We start from the raw sequence: 14723 nt of genomic DNA, 5'->3' as shown, positions 1-14723 counted from the left end.
CGGGTCTGGAGGGGCGGGGAGGGGCGGGCACAGTGGGTAAGAGAGGCACCTTGGGAACTGTAGTTCTCTATGGCGAGGATGACAAGGCTATTTCGCCTCTGTCTGCAGGATGGAGACTACAACTCCCTGAATCCTAAGGGTCCAGTCAGGGCGTCCATGCGCAGTGGATGCCACATTGTATCCTATCAGACGAGGCGTGGGTGATGTCACCTGCGAGTTGGTAACCTACGAGCGGCTGTGAAGAGAACTGTTTAACCGGATCCCATTGTACCGGGAACGCAGAGCGGCCTTTTCAGCATGCAGCAGCTGCTCAGGTGAGGGGACGCTTCGGCTCGCCCGCCCTACTCATTCATTAGCGGCTACGCACCGTGGCGCGGGGTGGGCGTGCTGGTTCCTCGCGCTGTTGGCGGCGCTCCCTCAGGCTGCTTCCCGGAGCTCCCGGGCCAGTAGGTAAATATTAAACTCGTCCTTCAGGTTGGATTTGGGTGGGAACGGGACCGAGACTGCTACGGGCTGCCAAACTAGGCTTTGGAAAATGGCTGCAGCGCCGCACGGAGCGAGGCGAGCCTGAAGGAAGGCGTCCCCGAGGATGGGGTCCCTCCCTCCTTTCTTTCCTCTGCGCTCTGTGGCAGTGGAACCGGCTGGGTATAGCTCTCCTCCCGGCCGAGCTTTCCCCGGGACCAGGGCTGCAGGAGCTGCGGCAGCGGGTGGCGTTCCTGGGCCGCTGGCTCTGTAAGATCGTGGGCACTGCGGTGGCCGCGGGTCCCCCACCATCCCTGGCACCTTCCTGTCAAGCCGTACTCTTTAAAACGGAGGCAGTGACTGTAATCCAGGCAGTGTCCGTGCTTACTGTGTGCTCAGAGAAGAGGGAAGCCTGGCGTTGCGGAGGCCGCGAGCCGGCGGCTGGCTGCGGCGCGGGGAGATACGCCTCCCGGGGATCCGACCGGGTTCCCCGCGTCCTGCTTTGGAGGGCGCATCTCAGTCTTGGCTCTGCCGAATCGAGCCCTGCAAAGGACACCTGGGCGGGGGCTTAAACGCCCTCCTTAGAACCCTGGGGGTGACGGGGTGGCAGATAACCTAATGATAAGGTTCCCTGTGGGGGCAGGAGGCTGGATAATCGGGTTTATCCAACTGTGCCCTAAACCAGCTGTTTGTGATCGGCTTGTCTCCTGACTGGAGACTAGAGCGAGGCGAGGCCCGGTCCGACAACTCTAAAGTCCTCTGGATTTTCTCTTCCTTTTCTCCGTCAGCTTCATTCGTTCGTTTACTCACACATTCATCAAACCCTTCTAAGGTCTTTTGCACGTTGCTTACTGGCAAGGTTTGGGGCGTTGTGTCCCCTCCCCATAACATGTTTTACTGTGCTCAGGAATAGATTTTTTTTTGCTCTCCAGTCCCTGTCTCCCACCTTCAACCTCCATAGAGCATCCATAGCAAATGCTACCCGTGACCGTTTTGCCTCCTTTGAATTGGTAGTTTCTTGAGATTCGAGCCGGACGTAGTGAATTGAAGCATAGTTTGCCTGCAAGACGAATCCGGTTGCCATGGCGACTTCTGCCTTCGGAATCTTAACAGCTCACACTGGTGTTTCAATTCGTTGTGGCTCTGCGGGCAGCTGGGAGGGCGTGGCCGGGGGTGTGGTCAAATGTTTGCCCTAGGCCCAGCTGCTCCCTCTTCCTCACCCTCTGGCATCTCTGGGACACCACCTATTCTCTCCTACACAGCTTGGACACCGTTCTTGGACTCTTCCTCCCTCGTGCCGATACACCATCTCAAAAGGAATTGTCTGGGGCTTTTGTCTTAGGGCAAACTAAATTTGGAAGATGTCTTTCCTCCATCAAGCGAACTGTATCTTTCTTTCCACCATTATCATAGTTAATAGTGTTGGAGGTGGTTTTCCTAACCAGGTCACTCTGTCCAGGCCTGCTGGTCAGGAACTAGCCTGAGGTGCCGTTACCTGAAAATGACAGGACAATTAATAACTGAAGTTGAAGTGTGGGAACACAGTTGTCACAATAATTTTCATAAAATCTAAACGCCAGCTGCTGAAGGTCTTTAAAAGTGAAGCTCTGGATGCTGAAGCTAGGAGCCCTAAGTCCTGTGCCAGCTCTCTGTGTGCTACCCTGTCATGGGTTAACCTATTATCCCTGGGGGCACCTGCCCTCTCATTGCTAGTGTGGACAGGCGAGTTCAAAGAATTCCTAACTTTGATTCTAAGTTTAAAGCCTTGCAATTCTGAAAATGACCCCTCCTCCAAATAACACAAGGTGTAAACCTGGCTCTGACATTGTAGCATTGTTTGTGTTGCTGACCCCAAAACCAAGATCCTTGGGGTACTGTTAAAAACGGACAAGGCAGCTATTTTTAAATAAAGTAATATTTTTAAGTTTATGATATACTTTATACTACTATTATCTTAATCACTGGACTTTTATGTACATAGTCACAATTAGTTGTGTAGATTTTGTGGTTTGCGACTCTTGATGAAGGCAATAAATTCTAAGATGTTTGTTTCCCATCACCTGCTTGCTCCTTATTACAAGTGAATTATCTCTCAGAAATGGGGGGTGGTGTATACAGGAGTGTCTATGCAAGGGCATTCATGTGCGGGTTAATGTGTGGGCTGTTGTGCCCCGTGGTTAACACTCAACACCTTGTCTTAAGTAGGTGGTTACATCCCTGTGAGAAGGCACCAGCAGAGGTCATTTATTTATTATGTATATATGTATGTATTTTTATATTTGTCCTAGGAATTATCATAATGGGAAAATGCCCTTCATTTATTAACATATTCATCTTTGATTCTCTGTGCTAAGCTTTTTGAAGGCAGGCCCTTTGTTTCCTCCGTCTTTCCAGAATGTGGAATAAGCACTTGTTAAATGAATATTAAGGAGGATTAGAAATCCAGGGTCTGTATTCTGTCTCCTGATAGTTATATAACTTGTTGTAATAATTCCCCTGCTGTTTTTTGTCAACATATCTTGCTGCAGTTCTTTTCCATGAGTGTAAAGATGATATATTTTGTTATTTTATAATTGCTTTTGGAATACATTCACCTACATAGGCTATTGTTTTTCTTGCTATAATTTCTTAGTACTCTAAACTAGATACTTTTATTAGTTGTACTCTCCTTGGCCCAGATAATTTTCCCAGAAGGTGTATGGTGGGAAGCTGAGGAGAAAACCGAAGGCAAAGATAGCTAGAAGCTTTTGTCAGTTCACCAGCGGCTCCTGGAGTTGCTGGGAGACAGCAGTCTTTTGTCATCTGGGGCAGAGTTGTTCTAGAAGCAGGGTCTGTTCCAGGCCCTTCTGAGGAGAGGACATCTGTCTGGTGTCAGGAAAGGTGTTGTGATGCAGGGGGCAAATCCTGTGGTCTGGAGTGTGCACCATCTTGAGCAGGGGAATAGAGCGCATGGTGTTTCAGTCACATCCCTGAGTGGAATGTGAATCCCATCTCTCTGTCCTTGGCAGATAGTTCTGAGTGTTGAGAATGTGCTTGTGGATGGTTTGAGCTACTTTGTTTAAAAAGCTGCCTTTAGTGTTGGTAATATGGTTCTCGGGACAAACAGGTGTTTAAAAACAAAACACAGTTAAGACTGAAACAGTTTCACTTTGTAAATATTTAGAGTACAGCTTTAGCTTGAGACTCTTAGGTTCTTCTGTGAAAACACTTCAAAGTTATAGCAACATCAGAGGGAACAAGTCTTTCCCACAAAGCTCAGTACCACTGAGAGTTTCAGGTGTTTGATTCAGAAAATGGTCTACAGAGCTTGTCGCTGGGGTGGGAATCTTTCCTAGCAACCTATAGTTTTGTGCTTCCAAGTCTTAAGTCTCTATTCTCATAATTCAGGAAACAAACCAAGACAAAACTTTGCCAATTTTGGTTGCCAAACTTATTTTCTCTACAGGACACTTCAGTTGAAATGAAAGTGTCCCTGCCCCCTGTCCCCCTTTGGCCAAGGATGATAATGGCTGTCACTTATTCTGGTGCTAACTCGGCAATGCAAGAAAGCTTCCCAGTTAGTATCTAAGTTAAACACTCACAGCATCCTTTTTTAGGCGCTCAAAGGATTGCACAGGTACCATTTCAGCTGTCCTTCGTTTCTGTTTGAGACTTGTGAGCAAGTCTGTTGGCAGAGCGGCTAGGCAGGCTGAGATGAGACGGCTCTATCGATTTTGAAGTTACCTAGTGAGCGCACTGTCTTCTATGTATATTGCCTCAGAGACCCTGTCCTCAGCTCATTAGCATCCCCATTGAAAGGAGGACGGATGAAGATGAGATGGCAGCTGATCTCAGTGACCTATATTCCACCTTGCAGACGGCAGAGAAAGATATTGTCTGCTTTTTTGTTTCTGGGATCCTTCCCGCTGTCTCAGGAGCAGAGAACAGAGCATCAACAAGGGAGTTTGCTTTCGTTGTCTAAGAATGGATTGAGTTTGTTGAATCCTCAGAGCATAGCAACAAGGTTCCTGTGTCCACCCCCTCACCTATGTCCCCAGTTTTTGATACAAGGTCTCATGTATCCCAGGCTGTCCTTAAATTTCTACAGGGGAGGGCAGGCTTGAGATTTTGATTCTCTTGCCTGTCTCCTAAGTGCTTTGCTAGAGGCCTGTGCTTCTCCAGTTGGTTTATACCTGGTTCAGCCGGGTCTGAACAAGGCCTTTCTGCATGCCCGAGAGGCACTTTGTCAGCTGAGCTACAACATTCAATACCACACTTAGTATTTGAATGACAAAGCTTTTGAGCTTCCTTTTTTTGCTATATTTCATAAAACATGTATATTTCATGTAGACAAAGTATCTGAAAAAAGGAAATATTTTTATATAAGATATTTAAATATTTTTTGGAGATTGTCCAGCTTTAGACCCTATTTGTGAGAATAATTTTTCACTGGCTTGAGTTCTTCATCTGGGAACAGGCTTTTCACCTAGTAAAGGGCAACAGAGGCCTACTTTAATATCTCTGTTTCCTTCCCTTTTAAGGTAAACTTTGAAAGCTCTTTTAACAAAAAATAATAAAAACTTGAGCAGTAGTTAAGCATGCAATCTGATATTTAACATCCTTAGGCATTAAAATAACCCTTTCCCGCTCCCCCGCCTCAAAAGGGAGACTCATTATAATGTAGCAAATTCAGAGCCAAGTAAACAGCTGTAGTTCTTAAACCACAGCTACCATTGTGAATTAAATGTGGAAAACTAGGGAAGTGTGTTTCACTTCCAGTGTAGTTAGTGTGACTTCCTGACGTTCTCTCTTGGCATCGAACTCAGTATTGTGCAACATTGACGATATTTGATGTAGACAATTGACTACAGGAGAAACTTGGCAATTTAGGGGAGTAATGGGGAAGCTGCACTGTAATGCAGAGATTGCCAGGAAGAGAAAATGCAAGCACGAAGCCTGTTTGCCATTAGGCTACTGAAACATAATACTCCTTTGCCAGACTCGGGAAGCTCCCCCGCCCCATCCATCTTGCTGTATTTCTTAAGTATGTCATTCACCTTTAGCAAGAACCTGAGCTCATTCCTTCTATAAACTGCCCTAGGTTTGGCATTGAAAGTTACTTGTATTCCTGCCAGGCATGCAATTAGGGTCACCTATTAAGTTGGTGTTTGTCCCTTTCCCTTCAGAAGAAAATACTTGCAGTGCAGATGGCAACACCGCCTGTCTGATGGACGCTTGGAATTTAAACTTCCAAACATAGATTGCCCAGGTCTTAGCTTTGCGCTTTGCTGGAGGGAAGCAGATGCCCATCTTTTATATTTTAAAAATGGGCTCTTATTAAAGTCTAGCTGTACGCGAGGCTTTTGTCGTTAGAGAGGTCAGGCCAGGTCTAGAATATAGTTAGATTCACCTTATTTTTGAGCTGTGCACCTGTAACTCTAGTCATGGTGTGTGTGTGTGTGTGTGTCTGTGTGTGTGTGTTCATACTTTTGGCTACAAAGGAGACTAAGACTACACAGTACATCACAGCCCTTCACAGCACAACCATCACTGCCAGGGGCAAAAGGAAGTGTCATATTATAAAATGAACTGACAGCGTTTAGTTTCTACAGACCCTGTAAGCTAGAGGCAAGGGTTGCCAGTGGTTTGCCAAGGAATTATGTTAGTTGTCCTCTTGCACAAATTGGGTCAGAACTAGAGATGGCTCATTAAAAGTTTGCCAAGGGCCGCAGTCTGTATTTTTCCTTTCCCAGGGAACGACAGGTATTAACAGTATGTTTTGGTGCCGCTTCTAGGCTTTCCCTTCCCCCTGAATTTCCTGGGCCTGTAGAAGTTGCCCGTCACACCTGCTGTCCCGTAAAGCTCCTGCAGACCTGTACAAGAGAGGAGCTGTGCTTAGCGGCATTTACCAGGTGAGCTAGGCTGTCCCTGTGTGCCTAGACTTAGATACTCGTGCTGAAGCAGCTTGACACAGCTAAGCAGTGAAATGTTAGACACACTGCAGCTTTGCCATGGGAAGGGCCCTCCTGGATCCTGAGAACTTACTACAAACTGTTGTTGAGAAATATTTTTTAAAAGACTGGACCGGTGAGGTGGCTCAGTGGGTAAAGTGCCTGCCAGAAGCCTGAAGCCCTGAGTTCCATCCCTGGACACAGGGAAAGAAGGATATAGAGAATTCTATAAAAGAGTGATCTGTTCATGTTCAAGGCCAGCATTTAAACTTAAAAAAAAAAAAAAAAAGACAAAAAAAAAAAAGACATTGATTAATGGCTATAGTTAATTCAATATTAGTGGCTTTTGATTCTAGATGATGGTGCCCCCTCCCCCAAATTGAACAATAACTTCTGTTTTATTCCCCCATCCTGTTTTGTATGTGGCAATCTTATTTGTACCAGAGTGCTCCCTGCATTGCTTAGCACTCAGTGGTAAGTGAGCTAAAAGTCAGGAAGGATGAAGAATAAATAATGCTTGAAATTGAAGCCAATGACTGAGGCTGACTGCAGCGTGTTCTTTGAGGATTAAACGGACAGGCCTGCTTTTATCCTTTTGTACTTTTAATAAGAACCAGTGAATTTGTTTATGTGTGCCTGCATGTGTTGATGTGCACCATGTATGTATAGATGCCTCTGGAGTTCAGAGGGCGTCAGATCCCCTGTAACTGGAGTTACAGATGGTAGGGAACTGTCATGTGGGTGCTGGGTCCTCTGCAAGAGCAACAAGTGTTCTTAACTGCTGAGCCATCTCTACAGCCCTGGTTTTTTGTTTTTGAAATGAAGAATAAACACTAGATTGAACTAGAAAGACTCTGTGACCCAGTTAAGGCTTCAGATTCTGTGAGTAGGTAACACTTGTGACCGTAGAACTCCAGGTCTGTGGAACTGCTTTGCCTGTGACACTTTCTGTCAAGGGCTGAGTGAAAATTAAAACCAAGCTATCTGTCTGTCTGTCTGTCTGTCTGTCTGTCATATACCTATGTCTGTATCCATCCATCCATCCATCCATCCATCCATCCATCCATCCATCCATCCATCCAGTTTCCTTCTGGGCCACAACTGTCCTATTCTGAAGGACATGGGGCTGCCTTCACATGGCTGTGCAGCCCAGAACAGGGAGCTGAGTGGCCTCTGGGAGCACAGCTCACATTGCAGCTCTCCCACTGGTGCCCAGGTTGTTTTTCTGCTAGAGCAAGACGAGGGAAGTAGGTGGAGGGAGGACCAGGAGTTACTGGATTTCACTTATCTTATCACCGGTTTCCCTCTGGATTGCCTTTATTTACACTGTGTTCTTGGGCCAGGAATTCCTCTAACAGAGAGCAGCACGCACATTCTCAGGGATATGCTGCCTTCCTGGAGATTCACACACTCTGGGACAGACATACCAGGGCTCCCAACAGAGAGTATGCAATGTGCATACTCAGGGATCCACCTATAGGGGCCAAAGGAAACAGATAACTAGAAGTGGGTTTAAATTTAGCATCTATATATGGCTTATATTTGGCAGGAATTCAGTATGAATGTTTGATACCTTGAATGGAATCTTTTTACCTTCCTTGTGCTTTGCTGTCACACAGTAAAAAAAAAAAAAATGCCAACTGGTGTGGCATTCAGATTTGGGTGATCCCAGTGAATCCTTTACAGTTCTTGGGCCTCCTTTTCCTCATTTGTACAACAGCATGTTCACATGGAACCCTCCTGGGAGGAAATTATACACTGTTAGGAGTGGAGTGTCAGCAGAACAGTAATGACCTAATTTCTATGGCACTGTGTAATATTGGTTTAATAACATCTGTTGGGCTTGCCTGTTCAGTTTCCCATCCTGCCTTTTGCCCTGGGACATGGACCTGAGATCCTATCCTGTTCCATGCTGGACAGAGCCCACTCCTCTGGGGCGAATGCCAAGCTCTTAACCACAGGAAATTCCTTAGGCTATAAAGGATGAGACTAGGCAGTGTCTTTGGGTGATAGTCCATTCTGTTTAAATTGGTACTCTCTTTAAGCGAGAGTAAGGCCAGCAGTGCTGCTGCCTGTGGACGTTTTAGCCAGAAGTATTTTTCTGCCTTCTGAGGAGGTTGCTTCCTGTGTCCCAAGCTGGCCTGAGATGCCTATGTAGACAAATATGGCTTTGAGTTTCATCCTTTCTCTACCTCAGAAATCCTGGATTACTGAGGTATGCTACCTCTCCTGCTTGGCACGGTGCTGGGGATCAACGCAAGGCTTTGTGCATGCTAGACAAGCACTCTGTCAACGAGGCTGTGTTCCCAGCCCAGCAGAGCTCTTCAGCATGGAAGGGCTTGAGCATCTATTCTCTGATCATCACAGATCTCACCACGCGCTCGTGTCTCATGCATGGCCATTTACTATACGGTGATATCTCTTTACTTCCTTGGCCTTGATGATGTTAAACGTGTAACTCTTTTAAAAGTGTCTTTACATTGTTTATTGTGTGTGTGTTTTGGTTTGTCACCTGTTGCCGTGATAACCATCATGACCAAAAACAACTTGGGAAAGAACGGGTTTGTTTCATCTTCTAATTCCATGCCATAGTGTGTCTTTGAGGGAAGTCAGGCAGGAACTCAAGATAGGCACTGGAGCAGAAACCATGGGGAGTGCTGCTTCCTGGTTTGCCCTCTCCTGCTAGTGCTCAGCCTGTTTTCTATTAAACCTAGACCATCTGGCTAGAGGAGGTGCTGCACATGGTGGGCTGGTAGGCTGGGTTGCCTACATCAGTTATCAACCAAGAAAATGCCCCCACAGACATGCTCACAAGCCAATCGAGACTCTAATCCCCTAATTAAGAGTCCCTCTCTAACTCCGGGCTGTCGTGTTGACAGCTGAAGCTAACTGGAGAGGGATCTGGGGGAGAGAGGAGAGAATGAACTTAAATGCAAACTTCCTCATGTGATTGTGTACACATGGCGGTCAGAGGTCAGTTTTTGAGAGTCAGCCCTCTTCTTCCATCGTGTGAGTCCTGGGGCCTGAAAGCAGGCCGTCAGTCTAGTGGCAGGTAGCACTTACCTGCAAGCCATCTTGGTGGCAGACAGCTCTTAGCTGTGAGCCATCTCACTGGCACTGAGATGAGTTTCTTCAGAGGTTTATCTAGTAGTGTTCTGGCAATGGTCCTGTCTTCTTCTCTGATCCCTTGTGTCTCAACCTAAGCACACCTTAGACTGGCCTGGCTAATGCGGTTGCGGGGGAGGTCTGTTCTGTGCCCTGTTCAGCAGCACACCTCCCATGTACCCAGCACTTGCCCTCAGCACCCCTTCTTCACTGTTGCAGCACAGCCCCAAATGTCTTCGGACATGGCCAGTCAAGTACCTCCTAGAGGATAAACTTGCCCTTGTGGAGCAAGAGTTGCCAGATTTTAGATGGTCCGAGAGCTTTCAACTTTGAAGCAGGCTTTCATGTTTAGGGATACATTGATTTCATTTGGGAATGGAACTGCCCCTGCTGGTTTTATTTATTTGTGCAGTTGGTTAAAGTCAAGTAAAGGTCAGCGGATTAGCCCCATTGGGGTCATTTCTCCATTCTTCCATGACCACAGCCTGGGAAACCAGCCACATTTTAAGGCTATGTCCTTAAGCACAACAGGGGACCCTGTGAGACACTGGTGTGGTGTTAGGGGAAGCCCACCAGAGCCAATAAGTAAATGGCTTTGAAGCCCATGGCCTGGGTTTGTAGGTCAGTTACATTATCTCTGGGTAAGGAAGATAAGGCTTTGGAGAAAGGAGAAGCCAGTGCTGTCATCATTGTCAAAGGCCAACGTGCTTTAAAGAAGACTTTAGCCTTTAGCCACTGCAGCTCTTCACAGGGTAGGAGGAGCCCTGGAAAGAATTAACACAGCGATATTCTTTTTATCATTTTCTTCCTCAGATGAGACTGTCCAGCTTGGGCTGTGGCACCTCCTAAACCTGTCATTCAGAGCACAAAGTGAAAATGCTGTCAGGTTTTCATGAACTGACCCAAGATCCGCTGTGGAGCAGCTAAGGTGAAGACAGTGTGTGAGGGGCAGGCTCTCCGTTAGACAGTAAGCCAGGGCTTAGGGAGAAGGCTCAGTGGATGATGGGCATGTCCGGCAAGCCTGGGGATCTGAGTCTGAATAGCTACACCCACCTAACACGGCAGACACAGTGTTGTCACCTGTGGTCACAACTGGGGAAATGGAGATAGGTGCACTCTAGATGTAGTGAGAGACCTGCTCTTAAAATAATGAGGCGGAGAGCAAGGTAGAAGGGCAAGTGACCTTGACCTCTGCCTACACACACACACACACACCTACCTATGCATGCACAGGTGTACATACCCCAATGAATAAGTATGTATATAATACACACAGACCACACACAGAATCAAAAACAAGTCAACCATAGCTCCTTGTCAGGGCTAGGTGGGATTTTTGAGATCTTCTGTACCCTCCTCAAAGTCTACTGTGTCCGTTCTTTTAGTTTTCTACCTCAGCTAGGCATTAGAATTTCCTGCAGCTGATTTGAGAAAGAGGTGCATTGGGAGACTGACTCAGGATACCTAGGGTCCCAACTCCAGGACAGTCACATTCACCCCAGGTAGTCCTAACATGAAAATATGAGAAATAGGAGGATCCTGGGTTTGGGAAGTGCGGGTCTACTGTGTGCCATGCTGTGTGCCAGGCTGTCTGTCTGTCTGTCTGGTTAAAAGTCTAACTTTAAGAGTTTCACATTCGTTTTGTATGAATGTTGTGAATTTTTTTTATTTAGAATTTTGCATATGTGAGGAAGGTTCTTTTTGTGGGTGGTGTGGTGCATATCGTGTGATATGTTGGACCCATTGCTTCTATTAAACTTGGAGCTTTATGGTATCTTGGCAGATGTAACTGAAAATCTTGTAAGTACATGGAAGTTATCTTTTCCCCAAGATGTTTCCCGGGGAGGATTCTGTGTACACTTTAATCCATTGTTATAGGAAAAGGTAACAGAAACCACCTGGTCACAAGTGCCTAACATGGAGCAGGAGAAATAAAACTGGGCAGGAGAGTAGTCACGAGTGTACTTCCTCGCCTCTGTTCTAGAAGAGGCTCAGAAGTAATCTCGAAAGGCGCTAAGTAATTTTGCAGCTTGCTCGGGCTCTGGGGGCTTCCTAGCTGACTCTGGCTCCACAGAGCAAGGCAATCTGGCTCTGCTTCCTGAGCTGGTGTCTTCCCAGCACCACATCTCCATGGAAGAGCTAAGAACCAAGTGTGTGTGTCGGGGAGCATTGATTGATTGATTGTGTCTCTGTGTATGGGGGGCACATGCATGTGTGTGCCATGGTACACATTAGGAGTTAGTTCTTGCATATTGTGGCTCCCAGGGATCAAATTCAGGCTGTCAGGCTTGATGGCAAGCAATTTAACCCACTGAGCCATCTCCCTAGCCCTCAAGTGACTTTTAAAAAGATAATTTTCAGATTCAGATTCCTAAGCAAGCCTAGCAGAGACAAGAACACAATTAACTTTTAGGAATAATATGTATAATAATTTATGGGCCCCATTATAAACTGTAGAAGCCACACCTGAAAACATCCTTCTCTCATGTAGAACATGTCTTTGGTGTTGGCTGTGGCTTTTTATGATCTTATTTTTGTAATACAGAAGTCTTGCTCTACTTATTCAAACCTAAGATTTCTAAAATAAACCGACGACCTTGTGTGGAGGGAGCGCATTTCCTAAGCGGGAGGGTTGTCTCCACTCTGAGAAGTCTCATGTTGTGCCTGCTTGGAACTTTTCCAGCTCTCCTTTTTACTTATTTCCACATTCACTTACTTATTTTGTGTGTATGTGTGGTTATGTGTCATGTGTGAAGGTCATAGTACAGCTTGCAGGAGTTGGTCCTCTCTTACACTATCAGTGCCCTTACCTGCTGAACCATCTGTCTGGCCTACATTTCCATCATTTCGAAGGAATGGCCACGACAATGTTTGTAGACTGACTTCTTTTATAGGACTGCCAGCCTGCAAAAACTGACATAGAGACTTCTTATTAGCTATGAAAGCTCGGCCTTAGCTTAGACTTATCCCCAACTAGCTCTTATAACTTAATCAATACATATTTTTAAGTCTATGTTCTGCCACATGGCTTTTTTTTTAAAGCCTCTCTATGCTGTATGCTTGTTTTGGGCATCTCCTATGAGCCTAGATTCACCCCTCTGACTTCCTCTCTCTGCTGGGAACCCCACCTGTCCTCCCCTGCCTAGCTATTGGCCATTCAGTTCTTTAGTAACCCAGTCAGAGTGACACACCTTCACAGTGTACAAAAGATGATCCCACCACAAATGTTTATAGGAGACTTTAGTCTTTAATCTAAAATCAGGTTTTTCAGTGTTTTTTATGCTTGCAGTTCTTCCACAAATGGTGATTGAGACTTGCATGGCCAGGATTTTCTAAGGAGATTTCGAGGTTTGTTAGCATGACATGTTACTTGAAGGAAGAATGACAGCTAAAAAGAGCATGAGGCTTCTTCTGGAGGATGATGAGATGGTCTGAGAATAGTAATAGTTACATGATTTATTAGTACAGCAAAAACCACCGAGCTAGGACATTTCAGGGAATGCAAAGTCTATTACAGTGAAGGTCTTTAAAAGGCAAACTAGATTGAGGGGAGAAGGGAAGAGGCAGGGAGGGGAGCAGAGAAAAATGTAGAGCTCAATAAATATCAATTAAAAAATGTATAAAAAAAGGCAAACTAGAAGCAGTCATGTGGGGAGAACCTCAGAGAGCTCAGGGGTACTACTTAATGTTGCAGTTGTTGAATGTATCTTAATTCCTCTAAGCAGATACATACCATGGAGACAAATAACTGGTAGCTTCTGAACATTTATAGATCATCTGAAATATGAAAGACTGCTAGGAAGACATTTTTGCTGTAGTGGACCTGGTCTGTATCTTCTAGTCATTGTCTGTTTCTCACCCACTGCAATGATGAAGTTGGTGATGTATTTACTTTAGTGACATTTGCTTTAAATTTGTTCTGTCTGAGAATTCTGCAAGAGTTTTCCTCCGTGGAAATTTCCCACTATAAAAACCATTCAGGTAGGAACTCTAACCCATAATGCTGTGTTTATCGATAAGATATATTTCATTTGTCAGAGATCATGAAGCTCAAGGTTTCTTAAATTTGAATTCATGACCCTTTGAGCAACTGCACATTAAAAAATGACAAGGTGTTTGGGGAGTTACTCCGTGCCACTGGAATAGGGTCCATGCGCAGAGGTAGCTCTTGAGAGATTGGTGCTGCCCAGCTTCAAGATGTCCTCGAGGCATGTTGGTTTTGCTGCTGCCTAATAACTTAGTGCAAGGTTAGTGGCTTAACCCAGCACTCATCAGGAGTGTCTAGGTCAGGCAGGGCTGATGTTTTCAGGTGGGGTTTAGTACCCTCTTCTAAGCTCACTGGTTATTGGCACAGTATATTTTCCTGTGTTAAAGAACCAAGGACCACTGGCTAGTTCTGGTCCTCTTATGTTCCATGGCATGCAGGCCCACCTTGATAATTCACTGGGAAGTTGCTTGCTTTCTTCTATGCATGCCATCAGGGGCAAACTTCTCCGACTCCTTTCTTTTTTTCCTTCCTTTCTTTTCTTTCTTTCTTTCTTTCTTTCTTTCTTTCTTTCTTTCTTTCTTTCTTTCTTTCCCTTCCTTCCTTCCTTTTTTTTTTTCTTAAAAATGCAATAACTAGCCAAAATATTGATAGAAAAAGGGCTCAGTGATTAGGTCAGGCCCATCATGGAGAATCTCTTTGGACCATGAAATTTAGCACCATTGTGATAGTGACAGCTATTCATGTTCACAGCTTCCATCTCTGGAGTTATGGAAAGGAGGCCTGTGGACTTAGTAAGTTCTGTTTTTGGCTAGCAGAAATGATGGCACTATACTCTTTAATATTATAAAAGTGGAAACATACAATTCAGAAGCCTCCAGCATGGATGACTGACTTCTAGACCTTCTCTGCTTTCTCAGATGCTTCTCTTTCAGAGCTGCGCTTCCCATTGCTTCTCTTGTTTCAAGTGGGATGAGCAGGAAGATAAAAGACACTAAAGCAGTTTTTCACACACGCATGCCCACACAGAAAAGTTAGTATAGGTGGTTTGCCAGTCTTCCACGTAGGCACAGCTTAGCTACCAACTCAAGGTTAATCTTCTATCTCTACCCTCAAGACCTCAGCTCAACAGAAATTCTATATATCAAATTATAACATCTGTAAATAGTTTTGTATTTTAGAATACATGTCTAAGAGTTCAAGACAACCCCTCTCCCCCACATACACACAGTGGCCATGCT

The 14723-nt window shown here is 45.4% G+C and overlaps 1 protein-coding gene across 3 annotated transcripts in view; it reads left to right on the top strand.

The window, feature by feature from the left end:
• Positions 1 to 214: 214 nt before the first annotated feature.
• Positions 215 to 14723, top strand: part of Daam1 (dishevelled associated activator of morphogenesis 1) — a 159578-nt gene continuing 145069 nt past the window's right edge. For 2 of the 3 annotated variants that reach the window (XM_057782291.1, XM_057782288.1), the window contains exon 1: positions 227 to 450. The gene's annotated coding sequence lies outside the window, so the exon portion shown is untranslated. Of the gene's footprint in view, positions 451 to 14723 lie in introns of all 3 variants that reach the window. The other variant, XM_057782290.1, reaches the window with a different exon arrangement.

Source organism: Chionomys nivalis, chromosome 10, assembly GCF_950005125.1.
Source record: "Chionomys nivalis chromosome 10, mChiNiv1.1, whole genome shotgun sequence".
Taxonomy (NCBI): Eukaryota; Metazoa; Chordata; class Mammalia; order Rodentia; family Cricetidae; genus Chionomys; species Chionomys nivalis.
Note: the sequence above shows the minus strand (reverse complement) of the source record. Positions and strands in the feature narration are given on the sequence as shown.